We start from the raw sequence: 17,192 nt of genomic DNA on the forward strand, positions 1-17,192 counted from the left end.
ATGTTAAGTGGTTTCCATGGAGATATATCTCCAGCCATTCAAGGTGGGTTTAAATCCACCTACTGTAGTCCTTTAAGAGGGAATCATTTTGGAAGAAGCTTTAGTGCCCACACAGCCAGAGACCTTTGGAATGCAGAAGGAAAACACTCCCGGAGAAACCTTATGAAAGGAGAAGCCAGGAGAGAAGTAAGCAGACATCACCATGTGTCTTCCCAACTGACAGAAGTGTCCAGAAGCCAAAGACGCCAGCAGATACCAGCCATGTGCTTACCAGTTGACAGAGGTGTTCTGGATGGCACCAGCCTTTCTTGAGTGAAGATAACCTCTTGCTGGTGCTGTAATTTGAATTATTTTCACAGCTTTAGAACTGCAAACTTGTAATGCAATAAATTCCCTTTTTAAAAGTCATTCTATTTCTGGTATATTGCAGCTTTAGCAAACTAAATCACACCCCACTGCCCCCCAGTGTCTGCACCTCTTTTTGTACATCTACTCAGCTCTCAGCTCATTCTCAATGAACCAGTCTTCTCCTTATTCTCTGACCATAGTTGATTAGAATCTTCTTCCAATTGTACAAAGCTTCAGGTACCCTGACTGGTTGATGTACTGCAGGGTGCCAGTCCCTGAAGCTTTAAAAAAAGGTTTTATAATGTTAAATACCCTATGTGACAATATTTTTCATTGAAATTTTGAGCCATATTTCACTGATTACCTTTGGTTTTTGTCCCTGATTTCTAGCAAAACTCCAAATATTGATTTTGTTTGATAATGTCCTTATTTTGTGTTCTTATCTTGACGACTTGCACTTTCAGTGGCCCTTCTTTTCAATACCTCTAAATGGCTCTAAGACTTAGATAAGCCCAATTCCCCAATTCTTCTGGTGCATAAGCAGAATTCTAGGTCTCAGGGAGATGAAATTACACAGATTCAATACTGCATTTTTTTGCTAGGAAATCAGAACCCCTGTCCACCTCAAAAATAAGTTGGAAATTCACAATACAACAGCACAGAAAGGAATTCAAAGGTCTTCAGTTGGATTGTGGAAATTATACACCTACTATGTCAAGACTCTTCCCTGGAATAACTGCCCTTCCTCAACTTTCTCAGGTAGTTTGGGAGTGAGAATTCAGGGCATGTTAGTGTTTTGCTATATGATTTTCAGGACTGTTGGCTCCACTCTAGACAGAGGCTGGGTCCACATTTACAGCTGAACAGAGTATCTGATTTATATAATGAGCCATTTCCTGATAAACGTCATGGATTTCAGATAGAATTACAGAAAGGAAGTTAGATAACTTCAATATACACACAGTCCCCTTAGGATAGCAGATTTTTTTGTTTTTATTATTTAAAATGTAATCCTCAGACATCAGATATTTTAGGTTATCCACAAAAGAAACAGAATTCAGAGTAAAACAAGACAACAGAACACAATAAAGAGATAAAGTGAATGATGCCAGGTAAAGAAAAAGAAAAAACAAGTAAATTCTGTTACCTGGGGCAGTAGGTTTAGTTGTATATTGACAAATTGAAGAAGGCAGATCTCTTGGACCTGAGAACTAGAAAGTAATGGAAGAACTGTGTGGGTGCTCAAGTAAAACTGAGTTTGATTTATAATTGTATATTTCTTTTCATTCAAAGTAACCACAACCCAAATATAAGGCCATGGCATTGAGTGCTCAGGTGGTTCAGTGGTAGAATGTTCCCCTTTTATGTGGGAGACCTGGGTTCAATTCCCAGACCACGCACCTTAAAAAAAAAAAATGACCATAGCATCAAGTATTTTGCTACACTAGACCTGAAAAGCACACTTAGTCCAATGACTGTTACTTTCTTGCCAAATCTGGGCATATGTATCTGTAAATTATAATATAAATGCATAGTGTACACCTGTGTCAGTGATGTATACAGGCAAGAAAAATTATAAAACTTCAAACGATCAATTTTAAGGATATCATCTTGTTATTTTGATTCTATTAATATTGGCATTGTTCCTATTATTTCTAATTTAGAGAATGGCCAAACATATTAAGGAAAGAACAAAACTGTACACCCTCAGAGAGATTCAAGAAATGTAATATAATTGCAGAAGGGACCTCTTAGAAAAGTATTTCCCAATATACAGAAAGAACAGCATGAACTCTGTACATACTAACAAAAGTATGAGGTATAGGTTTATAAAATCACATACAGAATCGCCCCCAACATTAAGTAAAGGCTATCATAATTATCTCTCCAGCCATGCTTCCGAGGGACCTATTTGAAGCATCAGGGCAAATCAGAGAACAAGAGGGAAAAGAAACATACCCTAGGGCACAAATCTAATTTTCTGAATAGCGAGACATCCAATAGCAAATAGGTGCAATATGTAAACTACTGGAAAGAGTAGGGAAAAAAGGTACAAGTAAATGAAGATTTGTATGAGAGCAAATTCAATGAACGACTCTGATCACTTAGTTCTTACATTTTAGAGTCAAATTCTCAAAGGTCAAAGAATAGTAGCATTTCATTCAGTGACTTTTCCACCATTTTCCATGGTAGTAGTGGTAACTGAATGAGTTATTGCAGGAACGAATCAGAGAATGTAGATTTCGACCTTAATTTTTCTGTCTCAAAAAGTGAAAGACTGAGGTCAACCATGCTTAATTCCTGATTTGTCAATAAGCTTGTGATGCTCCAATAAATCCCAGAGTGATTTGAACAGTGAATAAAGAAGAACTTGCAAAAATTCCTTGGGTGAAAGGAGAGTCGGGGGCGGGGGGGATTCAACTTCCCCATTTGGAGAATTTCTGATATTCTCGCAAGCAGAGGGGACAACAAAATCAATAGGTCAAGCCCTCAATCTTGGGGTTTACCCTATGAAATTTATCCCTGCAAAGGATAGGCTAAGGCTACTTAAAATTAAGCCTAAGAGTCACCACCCAGAGAACCTTTTTTGGTTGCTCAGATGTGGCCTCTCTCTCCCTCTCTCTAAACCAACACAGCAAGCGAACTCACTGCCCTTTTCCCTTCTATGTGGGACATGCAGGGGTGTAAACCTCCCTGGCAATGTGAGACTGAAGTCCTAGGATGAGCTGGGACTCAACATCAAAGGATTGAGAAAACCTTCTTGAACAAAAGTAGGAAGAGAGAAATGGGACACAATAAAGTGTCAGTGGCTGAGAGATTTCAAACAGAGTCAAGAGGTTTTGCTGGAGGTTATTCTCACACATTATATAGATATCCTCTTTTCAGTTTATGATGTATTAGAGTGGCTAGAGGGAAGTACCTGAAACTGTAGAGATATGTTCCAGTAGACATGTTTCTTGAAGATGATTGTATAATGATATAGTTTTTGCAATGTGACTGTGTGATTGTGAAAACCTTGTGTGTGATGCTCCTCTTATCTACAGTATGGACAAATGAGTGAAAATATGGTTAAGAAATAAATAATAGGGGGAATAAAGGTTAAAATAAATTGATTAGATCGAAATACTAGTGGTCAATGAGAAGGAGGGGTAAGGGGTTTTGCATGCATAAGTTTTTTTCTTTTTTATTTCTTTTGTTGGAGAGATGCAAATGTTCAAAAAATAATCACGGTGATGGATACACAACTATGTGATGAAATTGTGAGCCACTAATTGTAACCATGTCAAGAATGTTTGCATGTCAAGACTGTTTGTATGTTGTTTACATTAAAAAATAAACTTAGAGGCTTTCCAAAGATAAAGTAGAGAGGGGAGGAATAGAAAGAAAAATAAGAAAGAAAGGAGAGACTGAGAAAATAGTAATCTGAATTCTAAACACAAAATAATTCCAAGAATTTGTTATCCGTAATGATCCATCCTGCTTTAGCTTCTAGCCATTCAACTATTCACATTTTAATAATTCTGTTTATATATTAACTCCACTGTCTTCCATCCACCTTGCCCCCTTGTCAATATCCACCTCTCTTTCTCATATCATTTAAAGGATTAGACATTAATCTATATTGTTGTCAAGGCAGATTTGTTTTTCCTCAAATACTAACAGGAGTTACCATGGCAGAATCCTACACCCAGCAACTGTCTCACACTGAGAGTTGAAATGGGTGGCAATTGGAACACGGTCATAGGCTCTGGAGTTTGACTGCCTCAGTTCAATCTGATCCCACACATACCAGCTGGGTGAACTGGCCAAATCACCTAACCTCTCCAAGCTCCAGCTTCCTCCTTTGTAAAGCAAAGTAATAGAAGTATCTCAGGGTTGTAAGAATAAACTGATGTTTTGCATCTAAAATACTTAGCATACCCACTGACATACGGTAAATGCCCAGTAAATGTCACTACTGTCATCAGTTACTTCTCCTTCTGATCCATCTATGAATGGACTGTCTTCTTAAACCATTCTTAGCCAAAATGGTTAACAGGACCAACTTAGCAATGATGTTAATACAATTCTAGAAAAAAAACTTTCAGTAAAGACATATAGGAAAACATACAGTATCTAAAATGTGCAGCCTAAAAAACTCTTCTTTGTTTGAAACCAATAGAATGTGGCACATGAATACCTATTTTATTTTATTTTATTTCATATTTTATAGGAACAAATAAAAGCTTTATATACAGGCTTACATATTAGTTTGCTTATAGTTTAGTCAAGTTATTTTATAACATATATATAATTTAGGAATATAATTGATTGCAGAGCCCCTGGAAGACAATCACGCAGATTGATAAATACATGGAACACCTGCTGTCTAATTACATAAATGAGTCTTATGGGTAGGTAGAACAGGGACATTCAATATTCAGATATTCTGTGTTAATCTAATATCATAGGTAGAATAATGCACTGCACACATCTAAAAATAAATAAATAAATAAATCCAAGTCAATTCTACAAACCTGTAAATATGTCACTTTTCAGAGAAAAGGGGATTTTGCAATTGTGATTAAGGACATTAAGATAGGAAAATTATCCTGTATAATGAGGGTGGGCCCAATATAATTGTAAGGATCCTTGTGAGAGGGAAGTATGAATAATAGTGTCATGAAGAAATTGTGATGATGGAAACAGAGGTCAGAGATAAAGATTTGAAAATACGTACTGCTGGTCTCGAAATTCTATGACCGAAGGAATGCAGGCAGCTTCTAGAAGATGGAAAAGCCAAGGAAATGGATACCTTGAACCTCCAGATGGAATGCAACCCTACGCACCCATTAACAACTTGATTTTAAGATTTCTGATCTCCAGAACTGTAACATAATATAATTGTGTTGTTTTACTAGGTTTGTGTTAATTTGTTACAGCAACAACAGAAAATGAATATATGTGGCTTAACTAAGAAAAATGCAGAATCACTAACTAACTATTGGCTTTTCCCTCACTGACTCTCTCTGATGTTGGACCTCTCATAAAATAATCACTAGAAGGACCAGCAGAATTCACTGAACTTAGATCTAATTGAAGCAACCTAAAAAGTCCAAGTAAAGCTCAGGTAAAATCCTGGGAATTCTGGGCCATAGAAAATAAAAGTAGGCAAGGAGTTTCAAAAATAAGATGGTTGCTAAAATGAAAGGAAAGACTATATCAGTTAGCCCTTGCTGTGTAACAAACAACCACAAAACAACAAGTATTTATTTTTTCTTATGATTCTGTTTGTCAGCTGAGTGGTTCTTCTGGTCTAGGATGATTGGTGAATCTCCACAATCAGCTGGCAGTTGCCTGAAACTGGATGGTCTAGGATGCTCTCTTTTAAATGTCAGTACTTGGCAGTTTGGTTTAACCAGGAGAGCCTCAGCAGTTAAGCTTGTCTCCACCCTATCTTGTCTCTCATCCTCAGTGGATTAGTTCGCAGCTAATCTCTTGCTGGTCTCAGAGATCAAAAAACACATGATAACAAGCCTCAATGAACAAGCACTTTGTGAGCTTCTCTTTGCATCATATTTGCTATTGTGCCATTGGCCAGAGCATCTCCCATGATCAAGCCCAGATTCAAGGGTCAAAGGGACAGACTCTACCTCTTTCTCGAAATTACAGCACAGCCAGATTGCAAAGGAGCATGAACACAGAGTGTGAATACTTTGGGAGCCATTTCTTACAATCTACCCCATGAATTTAATTATAAGAGAACTAATTTAGATTTATGTAAGCATCATATTTTAATTTGTAGAGGAGTCAACTGAGTATTTTATGATGCACAGTCTAACTTGTGGGAGGATCCCAGTGATGCAATAGAGCAGCACCTGGGGAGCTTGGTAAACCTGATGGAAAATCTGTTTGCTAGGAATCAAGAACAGAGTACTCATTCTCTATTCACATATTTTCAACTGCTCTTACTAAGGCTGCAGATGGAAAGAAAGTTTGTTCGTCGTAGTTACCCTCAACACTTCCTATGCTCATATTAAAGCAGTAGCCAGTAGCAACTTTTTAGAATAATTTCTCCCTCCTACGATTCTGCAATAAATTATTTGCCAAAATTTTAGGCGGAATAATTGTATACATGTAAATTATAAATGTTAGTACAAGGAAGAACATCTACACCCTCAACATCTATTACAGAGAAATGGGGTGAAGCTTAGAAATGGCAAGTGTCCTATTTCTCACTACCAGTTAGTAGCAAAGCAGAAACTGAATCCCATATCTTCCAACACAAACCCATGTCTGTTGAATAAATGCTGTAAGTACATCTGTCCATCTTCTGTATTTGCCCCTTTCCTTTTTGTAGTTCATTGGCTCTTCCTCTTTCCAAGATCTAAGTCCATCATTCCCTTCATAACTACTGTATGCTCTGATGCTCTACAAATTCATGGAGACCATTTATTCATTCATTCAACAAATACTTTTGAATGTTTCCTATATGTCACTGTCCAAGGAACTGGGATACAACAAACAAAAATGAAATGTGGTCCCTGCTTTCATGGAATTTATAGACTAGTGAGGAAATTAGATACCAGCCAAAAACCTCCACAAATGGTTGTTAGTTTCAACTATTATAAATGCAATAAGAAAAGGTCTAAGGTGGTCTAAAAATTTATAATGAAGTTGATTATACAAAGATCAAGGTATTGATTCTTACTAACTTAAAATGGGTCTTAAATTCTCTGAACAAATTACCATCACCAAAATGATGGGATGTTTTGTTTGGCTTAGACTGGGTCATATATTTACCCCTCATGGCTAGTGGTGGGATTACCTCACTCTAACTCCATAGGCAGAGACTATGGATCCTTCTTTGGGTGATTTCCCAAGGAAACATGGGGCACTATTACCTGAGCAAAAGAAATGGACTGCATGAAGTAAAACCCAGACACATCCATTATACCAATCTTCAAAGACCGGCCCACTGAGAAATTCTAAGTACCTAAGCCTACAATAATATCTTCTCTTTCCACTTAACATATACTACTCAGACAATGTCAGTTCTTTGATATTTGTTTGATATTTTGTCCTATGTCCACACGAGACACTCAACCTTTAATCAAGGAGTCATATCTAATATAAATATATTGTACCTCTGCCAAGGCAAAGAGTGTTTTTTCTACAGTAGGTGTTCAGTAATTTTTGTGGTCAGTGACAGTTCCATTTACAGAAGCTTTGTGAAAGAACTGGAATTCCAAGACATCTTTATGGATGTGAAGAGTGGACACCTGCTTATTATATACCTGGTGAGTATTTCGAAGTTTTATCATTGGTCTCCTCATCCCTAACTTTTGTCTCTAAGTTTGCCTCTCAAATTTAGTTAGAAACCTTCTGTGTCCTCATAAACCTGCTGGAGAATGTGCCTCAGACTGAGGGTCTTGATCATAGTCAGTAACACCTCTTAAATAAAACAACAACTTGAGAATACAGTTGTTCACATTACCCTGATATTCTGACTTCTACTGAAATTTTGCCTGATATTATCCTAATTTTGGATTTTTTTTTCTGAGAAAGCTTTCCCTTGGTTCTGTTTCTAGGCTGTGCATTTTATTTGTCCTCATCTCAAATGGTTTGCAAATCCAGGCTCCTGCCCTCAATCCCTTATTTAGGCCGCCACACTGGAGGGAGCATCTGGTCCATACTCCATTTTTTCAGCAAGAAACCTGAAGGACACAGACAGGAGTCTGAGTTATTGTGGAGTCAAAAGAAAGAAATACAGATTTGTTTTGAATTAGATCAAAAAAGAAGAGCATTCAAAAGAAGAGGAAGAAGAATAGATGGCTCAAGCAGATATTTTGTTAAAAAAAAAAAAAAAAAGCCTTAAATGATAAGGAGCTAGTGTTGATGGCAATAAAGAACTAAAACATAAAGTAAATATTCATTCTTAAGAAAAAGTGTACGTTCTAGATCTCTGGGGACATTAAGGGGAAAAGTGGCATATAAGTAAGCCCTTTATTCCCATTTGGGTGGTCCCATGTGTTAAGTTGGAGAAGCCAACCACACTTTGCTCCAAAGATTGCAAGTTACCAAGTGTATTGTGCCCACTCTTGGCATTCCATTCTGCCTGAAGTCACTGAAATTAATTGCTTCTTTGGATTAAAAAATGTAGTGCCACTCATCAATAACATTTTTAAAAATTTAATTATTTTTTCTACCATTTAATAAGACCCTAAAACAAAAGTTTCCTAGAAAACAAGGAAGAAATGTTGAGACTCAGAAGCAGCACTAAGAGTCCCTTGGAAGACTTAAATCCCCTCTGCCCATAATCTCCATCCATCTCTTCCAAAGCCAACTCAACTACATGCTCATTCTAGAGAAAACTGTGTGTCTGCTCACAAATGGAGCATCACAGAAAATCTTCTAGGTCATTCCTTACAATCAGATTGCCATCTTAATTTCTTTGTACAAATTCTAGAGCGGTCAGACTACAGCACCCTCCCCACAGTGATCAGAGCCAAAGATAGCCTCATTGATGAGAATTCTAGAGAATAGGAGAATGGCCTTTAGTAGTTGAGGAGCTGACTTGGGGAAGTTAGAGAAACAGCCATGAAGAGGGGAAGGTGACCTGTCAGATCATGGCAGTGCCAGAATGCATTTAAATATGTTTTATGGAAGCCCCAGCTAAAAGAATTCCGTACAGTTGGTGGAGCACAGCAGCAACTGATAGTCACCAGCCAGCAGCAACAGGAAAGTCAGTGGTGCCATGGTCCCAGGAAGTAGAGGCACTCATGGTAGGACCCCAACTAGGAGTTGGAGATTTTGCAAACAGGATCAAACTCTCTGGGAAGAGGATGACAAGCATTAACCAAGACATGAGGGCCCATGTCAAGGGGGCCTTCCCTCCTACCCTTTTATAAAAAACTAGAAACCACCAGAACTTGTGGCTGGGCCACAAGCAAGAGCGGTTTTGGCTTGACAAGTGCCTTGAACAACACAATCCAATTCAACCCCCAGGCAGAGGGAGAGCTGAAGTTGTTACTTTATGCTGTGCACAGTGAGTGTTGGCTTAGGAATGGGACAATGTTTGGACCTAAATATGGGTTCAACAAGAGCCACATTGGAAAGTTTAGGGAGAAAGAGCATGAAAATGAGATGGATATATATATTTTTAATTATCTATACTTTCTGTTGAATAGCCTGAGAAAATCCTCATGGAATGAAATTTACATGATTGCAAACATTTAAACTAGTTGGCTAATGCTATTCAGTTTTGCTAAATTTTCAGGAAGAAAATACAAAAAGTAGCATATTTTCAAAGGAATTTTCATCTTAGAAAAAAAGCAGTGGGTTGCTTTATTTTCTGCCCCTTTAAGAACATTATACAGTGATGTGATATTAACACTAAAATTTGACCCACAGATTACATTCAGAAGAAATAAATATTTCCACTTATTTGATGTTATTCACCTAATTTTAAAAGTATAACACATGGTCCCTTCTTCACATTCAGCTGCTTATATGCCTCATTATAAATATTTAAACTAGACCACACCTGGATATCTCAAGCAGCTTTTCTCTAGAAAAGCAAATATGTATATATACACTTTTGCAAAACATGATCCAGCAACTCAGCTGTAGAGAAAACAAAGTTCTTTTTTAAGAGCTGAAAACAAAGTCAATAGTTGGGGAAGGATGGGGGAATCAAAGGAAAATTGATGATGAGACTGGGTAAAATCATATCTCCATTTTTCTCTTTAAGAACCCACTGAATCTCACAGTTACCTACCTCATAGGGGGAGGGATGGAGGGTATGGCTGAAGAAACAACTGAACAGATACAAGTCCTCTAGTTTTGGCTGTTTTCCCTAAAGGAAATACGTAGGCTTAGAAAGAAAGAAGAAACCAACAATCCTATCTTCAACTAGCAACACAGGCCAGGATGTCCAAAAGGCTCAGCCCCCATTTACAGCAAAAAAGATCCAGGTGTTTCACACCTGGAACCACCACACCTGTGTAATGATGACCAACTCACACTTTGTGTCAAGTGTTTCCTGTCCTGAGAGCACAAGAATCACATGGTGTATGGAGCAGAAAAGGCGACTGTGAAATACAGGAAGTTATTTCAGGGCATATTGAACACATAGAAGGAGAAACTTGAAGTAGCTAAAAGGATATAGGCTGATGAGAAAGAAAGAATGGTGATGATTCAGGGAGAAGAGCAGCATTTTTGAAGAGATGATTGAGTCTGAATATAGGATAAGGCTGCCGTTGTTGAATGAAGAGAATGAGATGAATCTCTTGAGACTGAAATGATGTGTAGTCATCCTGAATAAAAGGCCTGTCTGAATCACCTGATTGGATTTGCCAGAGAGCTAGAAGAGAAGTTCCAGGAGAAGCCACACAGACTAAACAGTTTGGGAAGAGAGAACATGACTAAACTGAAGGAGAGTGAAGTTAGAGTCTCTGAACAAATCAGCAGCCTCCTAAGGATCACCACAGAACTGGAGAAGAAGTGTGGGGAATCTGCCTTAGCACTGTTCCAGAATGCAAGATATTCTTTGAAAAGTTGTGAGTCACTACTGCTTCAGTGTCTAAAAGTCTGCCCATATCACAAACCGAAGTTTTGGCCAAATAACAGGAATGCATGAAATGCTAAGTGTATTTCAAAGACTAACTTTGGATGCTGAAACAGCTCAACCCTTTCTAGTTTTGTCTGAGGATCTGAGAAGTGTTAGTTTTGGAAATGTCCTCCAGGATATACCTGATAACCCAGAGATTTTACTTCAGTGCCACTATGTTGGGTGTGAGCTTCACCTCAGGGAGGAATTAGTGGGAGGTGGCTGTAGAAAAGACTGCAAAGTGACAATTGGGCGTATATGACTCTGCAAGCTGGAAGGGGACAGACCCAATGCTTCTGAAGATAGATTCTTACTCACAAGATCCATTATGGGGAATGATTTTACCTTCTGGGTCTTTCCTCCTCTAAAAGGGGTTTCCCTAAGTGAGCAAAAACTCACAAAGTTGGAGTTTTCCTAGCCTATGAATATTGGCAAATATGATTCTACAATGTGACAAGGGAGATATCATGTTTCCAATTTCTCTTATCCTACCTTCCAAGTAGCTCTCAGACCTATATTTTCTCTTTGTATCCCAAATGAAAGCATGAATTCAGACGGTCTCACCATTTGTAAGCCTCATGCTCCTTCTCCTGGTATTACTGTTAAACTTCAATCTTCCTTAGTGTAAAATCAAAGGCCAAGAGAGGCCAGAAAGTTAAGAGCATGACTTTGTGAAAGCATTTCTAAAAAAGAGATTTTGCATTTGAGTCAGAACCTTTGCATTCCCATGTCTTACAATCTCCATTTAGTAGAAGAGGTTGCTTTTAAATTGAGTCATGAATAACTAAAGGGCTCCACACTGGTTAGAATAACAAATGGATATGCAACATAGCATTGCAAATTTAGAACAGAAATGTAATCTGGCCTCAGATTAACTGGAGTCTTAGGTCTAGGTTAAGGACTCTAGACATAGTTCTTAAAACATTGACAGAATTCATTTATTGGCTCTAGGAGCTTTATTGTGGATTTTCCATGACTTTCCTGTATATAGGGACATGTCATCTGCAAAGGGAGGATTTTGTTTCTTCCTTTACAATTTGGATGGCTTTTGTTTCTTTTTCTTGCCTAGCTACTCTGGTGGGAACTTCCAATGCAGTGTTGAGTGATAGTGACAGTGGACATCCTTGTCTTGTTCCTAATCTTGGAGGTAAACTTTCAGTCTTTCACCATTGAGTGGGATGTTGGCTGTGGGTTTTTAATATGTGCACTTTGTCATGCTCAGGAAGTTTCCTTCTATTCCTAGTATTCTAAGTGTTTTTATCAGGAGGGGCTACTGGAGTTTGTCAAGTGCCTTTTTCATCAATTAAGATTATCATGTACTTTTTTTCTTTATTTTGCAATGAGCTGTATTGCATTGGTTGATTTTCTCTTGTTGAACCAAACTTGCATACCAGGGATGGGCTCCACTTGATCATGGCATATGATTCTTTCAATATGCTGTTGAATTAGGTTTGTTAGTGTTTTGTTGGGGATTTTTGCACCTATGTCCATAAGAGATATTGGTCTGTGGTTTTCGTTTCTTGTGGTATGTCTGTCTGGCCTTGGTATGAAGGTGATGGTAAAACAACATTATGAACACAATTAACAACACTGAAATATATATGAGTATGAGGAAGAGGGGAAATATTCTATTGTATATATGGTAACAGAATAAAAATAAAAATCTAAAAATCCATGGAATGACATTACACAAGCCATAAACCCTAAATTAAACCCTGGATTATATTTCATAACAGTACAATTAATAAATATCTGCTATCATCAGTTGTAAACAAATGTTCCACACCAAAGCCAGGTGTCAGTGATGGCATAGTATATGGGAATCCTATACTTTATGCATGATTTCTTTAAACCCACAACTTCTCTAGTAAAGGGAAAAAAAATTTAAACAGAGAGAAAAAAAAGCATTGGCTGAAATGAGCATAATCAGGAATGACAGCAGTGCTTTAGATTGGAGGGTTTCATCCTAGTGCCATGTAGAATACATGCATCTTATGGCTGATCCTTTTACTGATATCAAGGCATCCTATTATTGACATTGAGTATAAAGACATTTGAACATTTATCATTCCAAATAGAAAATAACTTAATTTCCCTGGGTATTTTATCTGGATCAGGAAGAGGTACTGGAGGAAAAAGTAAATATCCTAAAAATACATTTTTCAAGTGTCCTCTTCTACTTTTCTAACAAGGAAAATTATTAGATTTCTTAAAATAAACCTGATAGTTCAATGTTTCAAAACTTAGAAGATAATAACCCGTTGGATGAAGCAAATTATCATACACAAAGATTCCAAGTCTCTTTTAGATGACACTGTACCCTTCTTATGGTTTAAAGGGATTGAATATGGAAGAAATGTCCTGAGCCTTATGGTCCATCCTGACGTGAGTGGAATTTTATTGGCTCTTCTAAAACAAAGGTCGGGTTCACAGAGCTATTAAAAGAATTGAGCCTCAATTGAGTTGATAGCTCTACAGACTCAGCAAATTCTCTTGGAAACACACAGATTGGCCAGAGTAAGAGGCAGTAAAATCTTGGGGGGTTCCAGCATGCAAAGGGATTCAGAAACTATATCCAGACCCACTAGATGTCACTGTGTGTGTTAGTTCATCTGAGTAAGACCGACACACACTGAAGAAAGAAACCACTGCAGGCAATAAAGCTCCAAGCCCAGCCACATCTAGACTAGGTTACCTGACCAGCTGACAGTGTCTCCAGTTTGGTCATTTCTGGCCACATTCAGCAATGTCCCAACTTCCTCAGTGTCTGAGTTACTGATAAATGCTCTTTTCAACAGCTACAACTAATGTTTCCCAAGTAGTTCCAGTTACTTTTTCCACCTCTGGCTCACTCCAAAGAGTTCCAGAGGTTTATGAAATGTTTGGAAAACCAGAGGTTTCTTTTTTCGAAAGGAAAAAATAACTCTCTCATCTCAAACCTCTCTCCCAGAATGACCTTAAAAGGCTTGAAATTATAGGTTATTATGTGTAGCTAAAAAGCTCATATTTGAAGACTTACTTTGGGGGATTTTCTTTTAGGGGGAAACGTCTAGGGAAGGGAAGCAAGAGACATTCCTGCTTTAGGTGGACCATTTAGATGCAACAACAGATGTCTTTCCCCACAGAGTATTAAAGGAGCAAGAAACAAGTTTTCATAAGTTAAAATAACTGGCCTAGCACTTGATTTGGTATAGACTAGAATTCTCTTCCCATTTGAATGTGATCTGAGTGAAGTCATTTGTCACCTCTGGACCTCAGCAAATATCACTGTTACTCGATAGTGGTTGAAATGTCTCGTCATAAGATCCCTTGCACCAGTAAAATCTGATATATCTGTACAGTTTCGTCAAATTCTGCAACTTCATGTCTTCTAGCCTAAAACATAACAATAAACATGTCTTTTCTCCGGTATTTGTGCGCACATTTTATTCAAGAACATCCTTCCTTCCTCAGGCTTCTGTTACTTTTCTGTCTTTGGTTAGAAGAAATTTCCTCTAGCATTTACACTTTATGATATGTGCTTATGCTTTATTTCTTGGTCATTGTCAACATGAATAGAAGTTTTATTTGCACAGCCCTTCAATTCTTAGAGTCTGAATAGAAATATATAGGATAAAGTTGTAATCCTGGCCATTCCTTCTTTTACCCAAATGTGTAACTCAGGGGAGACATTACTTCCAGGAAGGGGTGGATTGCAGGAGATGAAGGAAGGGTGAGAAATTCATTCCAGAACTACTTTCCCAAATGCAGAATCTTGAGTAAACTTCTTGGGAAACTAGGGAATTTGAAGGGAAGATAGCCATGTATCAACATTAGGAAGCCTGGTGGTAAAACACTTGAGCGAATATCTACTCTTGTGACACAAACTAGTTCTTAAACTTTTGTCTCAATTAACTAGTCAGTCTAGAAAAATATGAGGGCCCAAACCAAATTCATGAAATGTGGTCAAAATACTGACAAAATTCCAGCAACAAAAAAGTAGAAACAATCCTCTAGGAGTTAGAATGTTCTTTCATTTTTATTGTGTGAAGATGCACAGGTTTGCCACTATAGCCACTAACTACATGGAGCTACTTAAAATTAAATAAATTTAAATTAAATTAAATTAAAAATCCATGATTAATAGTCCCTAATGGCTAATGGCTACAAATACAGACTCAGCTTCAAGAGGTAGTAGATCCAGCAAAATATTCATGAAGGGATCACAGCCTTGTTTCCCCAAGTGAAAGATTCTTTCCTTTTTTTAAAATTTTAAGCCGATAATTCCCAGTGGTATAATATGCATATATCACATTTTCTTTGTACCCCGAAAAATAAGCAAACAATTTTATTTATCAGCATTTTCAATTTAAATATGATTTTCCCTAGTAATTTTTTATGCCCTTAGAAACTAAGGGTCCAAGGTCATTGTACAAACAGCTGGTCATGGCATTTCATCACATAATGAACTTGAGTCTGCTCTCTTTCTGTGGGAATATATAGTTAATTTGGTTTTTAAAATAAGATATTCTGAAAATATAATAAAGTAACATGAAATTTACAAATTTTAAAAAATATCCTTTTGGGGTGTCTGTACCCTAGGAAGAAGATATGTACTTAAACTTAATCCATTCCTATGGGTTTTAAGTCATAGTAAGACCTTTTGATGAGGTTACTTCACTTAAAGTGTTGCCTACCTCAATCAGGAGGGGTCTTAATCCTATTACAGGAGTCCTTTATAAGCAAAATGAAAGTCAGAAAGAAAGCCATGGGAATCAAGAAGTGAAAGATTAACAGAACCAGAAAAAGAAGGGAGAAACAGCCATATGCATTGCCACATGGCAGAAGAGTCCAGGGTCAAGGATGATCAGTAACCAGCCCCAGACAGCCAGACTCTGGGGAAAAGGCTTCACCTTGGTGACACTTGGGTTTGGCCTTTTTCCTAGCCCCAAAACTGTGAGCTAATCAATTCCTATTGTTTAAGGCAATCAATTGCATGTGACTTGCTTAGCAGCTCAGTAAACTATAATGTTAAACCCCTTTGAATTTAAAAGAAATTGTTTCAAAAATGTGGCAGTGAAAAAGCTATAAAAATTTCATAGTCATAATAAAATAAAATAATGCTTGAGTTTATAGACTATTGTCATGCTATTTGTCATCCCAATTTCAGTTGACTAGATACTTTGCCCTTAACCTCAGCATATATTGCATCTTATAAGATAAAGTCGTATTGATGTATTCTGGTGGCAAAGACATTCTCAAGTCAGCATCAGTTCTAAGAAGCAGTAACAATTCTATTTCTAGGTTGTTGGATGTATTCGCTAGAATCCTATTCTAAATGAATCAATTTCCCATTTAGATCTGATTTATAAATGTAGGGAGAAAAAGTCATGGATGTAAAAAGTATGACAAGACTATCAATGATTTTTGTTACCATATTTAAACCCTGTGATTCCCAGTAATAAAACTACATTATTCCCAGACATCACTCCCCTCTTCTACTGGGGGTGAGGATGACTCAGGGAAGGTAAACAGAGAACGTGATTACCTTTCTGGTAAAAATCATGTGTTCTTTGGACCCTGAAACAATAACTTCTTTTTCCTACAGGAAAGAACATATTTTTCATATGAGTCCCTTAGAGGTGGGTGAGCATCAAAATAGACTAAAAATAGAATAAAAATCCATATAAATCTGTTGCCCTCATCAAAAGAAACATACTCCATAAAATCAACACAATGCTCAATGAGTGTATCATGGAACTCACAGAGAACTGAATCACTCTGCCAGATTTAAAGATGGCGGGGAGGACAAATATTATCTGCATATTCAGAGATGACTGAAAAAACTAATTAGGACCAAAAGCATGAAGGGAGAATCTGTGGGTGAAATTCAATTTAATTTTAATGCAATAATAAGAAGGTGTGGTTATGGGAAAAGGGGATGAGAGATAAAGATTAAAACAAAAGGACCATGTCAGTTCTCATCACCTGTATCTGAATTAACTCATTTAAAGAAAAAAGTATACTTCTCTCCCTAATAAACATTAAAAAATGGATAATATTCTCTAGAAAATACATCTTGTTGGTCAGAATTGGATTTACTTTTTCTTTGTAACTTTTTCATGAAAAGTTTTAGAGCAGTGGCTGGGATACAGTTAGCAAAGAAACTTCAGATATGCCAAATAGACACAAAACCACATCATCTTTATGTGGTTTTCTATAAGTTGTCTTATGCGGAAAGCATCTTTATCATTTTTGCTGCACCAATATTTAC

This window comes from Tamandua tetradactyla, chromosome 5 (assembly GCF_023851605.1).
Source record: "Tamandua tetradactyla isolate mTamTet1 chromosome 5, mTamTet1.pri, whole genome shotgun sequence".
Lineage (NCBI taxonomy): Eukaryota > Metazoa > Chordata > Mammalia > Pilosa > Myrmecophagidae > Tamandua > Tamandua tetradactyla.